The 4,819-nt window shown below is 35.5% G+C and overlaps 1 pseudogene; it reads left to right on the plus strand.

Moving 5' to 3' along the window:
* Nucleotides 1–1,174: 1,174 nt before the first annotated feature.
* On the plus strand, nt 1,175–2,981 carry LOC149157737 (aldehyde oxidase GLOX pseudogene; annotated as a pseudogene).
* The last annotated feature ends 1,838 nt before the right edge of the window (nt 2,982–4,819 follow it).

The raw sequence follows: 4,819 nt of genomic DNA on the forward strand, positions 1-4,819 counted from the left end.
TAAGATGGATCTATATTAATATACTCTCAAAAAATATCTAATATTACTTCATTAAATAAATATAAAAAAATTATAAAATATTGCCTCACTAAATAAATATAAAAATATTAAATCTCTTTAATATAAACATTTTTTCATATTTTCCACCCAAAAACTATATATGATATATACTTTACAAAATTTGATGTTTGATTTTATGTACCTAGATTCATAGTTAAAAATATATATATATATATATATATATATATATAGTTAAAATAGAACTACCAATAATAAGATTACGTAAATATAGGTAACATTATTTTGGTAAAACATGTATTACGAGGCCCTTGTAATGAAAAAATAAAAAATATCAACCTGCTTCGGTGAATATTGACTTCATCCCCACGAGTTATCATATTCACAGAATCCGCTCGTATTCTCCGACTCAAAAAAACGGCAGGTATCTGGTGGTGAAGTTCCGGGCAATTTCAGGGTGTTTTTTTTCAAACTTTCTTCAGCTGATCATCACTCTCCAGCGGTCCACCTACAAATAAACAAATCGAGAAACAGTTGTTCGTCTACGGCCCCCTTCGTAAACCACATTACAGTTGTTCATCTGCGGCCTCCTTCGTAAACCACATTTAATTTGTGCCGACGCATTTAAGAAAAAATAAATGAAGTGATGAAAAGACAGCCCACGTTGTAAAAATGGAACAATAAATTCTTTAATATAATATTGAAGGATCTAAAACAGAGATTACAACGGATTCCTTTCCAACGTTGGCGTATGGAGGAGAAGACCGAAGCCGCCCTTCGAAAATCATCCGCCCACGTGGAAATTACATACACCAAGAAAAGCACGCCAATAACGATGACATTAAGCTTCATAAATGCATCATGAACGCAAACTCATAGATTTTAAAAGCACTTAGTTACCATAAAATAATAGACGAGACTTTTCCAAAAGGATGGCGGCTGACATGGGATGTTCAATATCTCCGTTACAATTTTCGAATTAAGGAATCCTAAGTAAACTCAAAGTAATTGATTCTCGGCCCTTCATTACATCACATGTTCGACTACATATTTCATTCCATTCAACTAGGGCAGCTAAATACGTGAGCTTGCAACTTTCTTTGATATAAATAAGTTGAGATCTTCTTATTCTCCCATGTCTGTCTCCGTATCCAAACTTTCATAGCTTGGTCGCATATCATCGATAGTTGAGAATTAGGGGAAACACGATATCATTACAGTGAGCGAATTCCCGATATTCAATTCATTTCTACAATGATTGAATTTGTTATTGCTCTGTCTATCGGCCTGCTTTTTATCCTGTCGAGCGTTAGCGCTCAGACAGCTGTGAAGCCTGGTTCATGGGAACTTGTGGTTGGAAATGGAGGTGTCTCCGCCATGCATATGACCACAACCTTCAAAAATACAGTGGTCATGTTTGATCGAACGGACTTCGGTCCTTCGCAACTGCGCCTCTCAAATGGACGTTGCAGAGACGATCCAAACGATGAAGCGCTCACCCACGACTGCTGGGCTCATTCCATTGAATACAACATCGCCACCAACAATCTAAGGCCGTTGACGGTCATGACCGATACTTGGTGTTCATCTGGTGCCTTTGCATCCAACGGTACTTTGATTAGCACCGGTGGATTCAACGATGGAGCCAAGGCTGTTCGTTCTTTTGTGCCCTGTGCTAATTCTGCGTGCGATTGGAATGAAGGTGGGTCTAATCGACTTAAGGAGAATCGATGGTATGCTTCCAATCAGATCCTTCCCGATAACAGAATTATTGTTGTTGGAGGCAGGCGAGCTTTCTCCTACGAGTTCGTGCCTGGAGGCCAATCATTTTCGTTGCCATTTCTTTCACAGACTAACACTCCCAAAGTAGAAAACAATCTGTATCCTTTTCTTCATCTCTCCTCTGATGGAAATCTCTTCATCTTCGCCAACATGGATTCCATCTTATTTGATTACAGAAAAAATAGGGTTGTAAGGACCTTTCCAAAGATGCCAGGTGGACCCAGAAATTACCCCTCCTCTGGTTCATCTGCTATGCTTCCACTGTCGGCTTCGGATGTATTTCAGAGGGTGGAAATTCTCATCTGTGGTGGTGCTGCCGACAATGGTTACACTTCAGCAAATGCTGGGAATTTCGTAAACGCTCTTCAAAGCTGTGGAAGAGTCGTTATTACAGATCCCAACCCTGTTTGGGTTATGGAGAATATGCCTGCACCGAGGGTTATGGGAGACATGCTCATCCTCCCCAACGGTGAAATTCTGATAATCAATGGGGCCGAAAAAGGGACGGCAGGTTGGGATCTTGCAAGGAATCCAGCCCTTGCACCTTACTTATACAGACCTAATGCATTGGCAGGGCAGCGATTCACGGTACTAGCAGCCTCCACCATTCCCAGAATGTATCATTCGAGTGCAAATGTATTGCCTGATGGGAGGATTTTTGTGGGAGGCTCCAACACTCACGTTGGTTACGTCTTCTCCGGAGTCATGTTTCCAACGGAGCTTCGTCTGGAAGCATACAGCCCTTATTATTTGGACGAATCCTACAGCACCTACAGGCCTTCTATCGTTTCCTTATCTAAAGATGCTGTGAGCTATGGCACAAGATTCACGGTTCAATTCTCTGTTTCAAGCTATGTTCCTAACAATATTCAGTTTACTATTTACAGTCCATCCTTCACAACTCATGCATATTCCATGAATCAGAGGCTGCTCGTGCTTGCCTCAACCACACCAAAGAGAGTAAGAGGAATATATATTGCCATAGTGACAGCACCTCCGAATTCTATTGCAGCGCCGGCTGGATACTACATGCTATCGGTTGTTAACAATGGAATTCCGAGCGTCGCCAAATGGATTAATTTGTCTTAGCTATAAGATAAATATTTCCCAATGTCATATTCGTTGTTGTGTTTAGGAGACATTCAAAGCATTAATTCGAAGGCAGAAAATAACTGTCACCATTTTTTCATTGAAACATACGTTTTGTAATTTGTATTCTTTCTTTGCTTATGGAGAGCTTTTTTTCTTTTTCTTCAAATATGTTGTACAGAATGGTTACTTGATGGTTTAGAGGATGCGATTGGCCCAAATGAGTCAAAAATACACAGCATAAAATGCTTATGTTAATAATATTTTCTCCTATTCAATATGGAGATCGAAGGAAAAACTTGATTCTAATTGTTCATTCCTGTGTAGTGACTCCCAGTGAGCTGCTATTTTGAGAATGAATTGGTTAATCGAAAAAGCTATGAAAAATTAAATAGTTTATAGAATGTCAGGAATTTAATTGGAGAAAGTAGGATGGCAAGGTTTATTTTCAAAAGGAGCTGATGGTCGCAGAATGCAATATCGAAAGCACACATCGGAGGTTTAAGCGACGAAGTACATGGAATAAAACAAGCCATGTTATCCACTTTTAAGAAGCTTTCCCACTGCTCTAAGAAACTTTCACCACTTTTAAAGTAATAATATGTTCTTTAAAAATATATATAATTCCTCACCGTATTAAATTTGGAACATAGTTTCATAATTTTCCCATACAAATCTCAACGTAAAATTGTGACTTATCCTCGTTTGTCTTTCTCCTTCAATATAATATTTCGGGAATCACCATGTCACACGTCTATCGATTTTCCACCCTGTCACACATCTATTAATTTTTAAATGTGTTTTCTTCATTTTGGTTAATTTTTTGAACTGCACATTTTTTTAATATGAAGTTAGACATGTGATTCTTAGTTAATGCACTTTTCCATAAATTAGTTTTCTAATTTTTTTCTTCAATTTATTTTCATTCTCTTTTCTTTTTTTCTTTTTTTTTTTCCGATGTCTTTTATTTTTGTCTTTTTTCTAACGCTCTTTTCTTCTTCTTTTTCCATTTTGGTGCATTCTTCCCAACCCGGAACTACACATGTTTTTTTTTATTATATAAAGTTAGTCCATGCGATTCATGGTTATTTCACTCTCCCATAATTTGGTTTTCTAAACTTTCTCTTCTATTTTTTTTCGTGCTGTCTCTTCCTCTGTTTTTTTTCCAATGTCTTTTCTTTTTATACATATATATATATACATATATATATATATATATATATATATATATCGTGTTCTCTCTTTGGTATTAATATTGGTTAAAAAATCCAATGTTTTATATATATATATATATATATATATATATATATATATTCCCTGTTCTCTCTTTGATATTAATGGTGATTAAAAAAAAAAATTGTAATTTAGTTAAGTAAAAATGTGTTAAAGGTTTTTACATGATATTTTTATTCATTAAAATTAAGAAGGACATGTGGCAATAAATAGGTTTACAAACTTGTGTGCAAGATTTCAAGTGAAAAAATATGTTGTTGAGAGAAGAAATGAATAGAAAGTTACACATTTGACTAAGGATGTGTGTTTGAGAATTAGATTTACAAGTTTGTGTGCAAGATTTAAGTATAAGAATATATTTTTACTAAACAAATAAATGGGTAAAAAATCATAAATTTAACAAGTATTGAGGTACTAAGAAGAAAGAAAGACAATCCTCTTCCTCAACAATTATGCTCAATGTGATGGGAAAGTTATGTGCTCAATCATTGATTTCGTAATTTTATGTGCTTAAATCCAAACAAAAGATTAAAACAAAGTGATTAACAAGCATGGGTCAGTTATGCTAATTGAATAACTTATCTAAATTGGGTCCTAATTAAATCTCTTGTAAATTTTGTGACAATGTGTATATGAATTTTCATATTGTTTGAATCTACTTATACTATACAATATTAATTTATCAACCAAAAATTAT

The sequence above is a fragment of the Pinus tabuliformis genome, chromosome 5_2 (genome assembly GCF_031772625.1).
Source record: "Pinus tabuliformis cultivar Carrire ecotype Pingquan chromosome 5_2, CPIR1, whole genome shotgun sequence".
NCBI lineage: Eukaryota > Viridiplantae > Streptophyta > Pinopsida > Pinales > Pinaceae > Pinus > Pinus tabuliformis.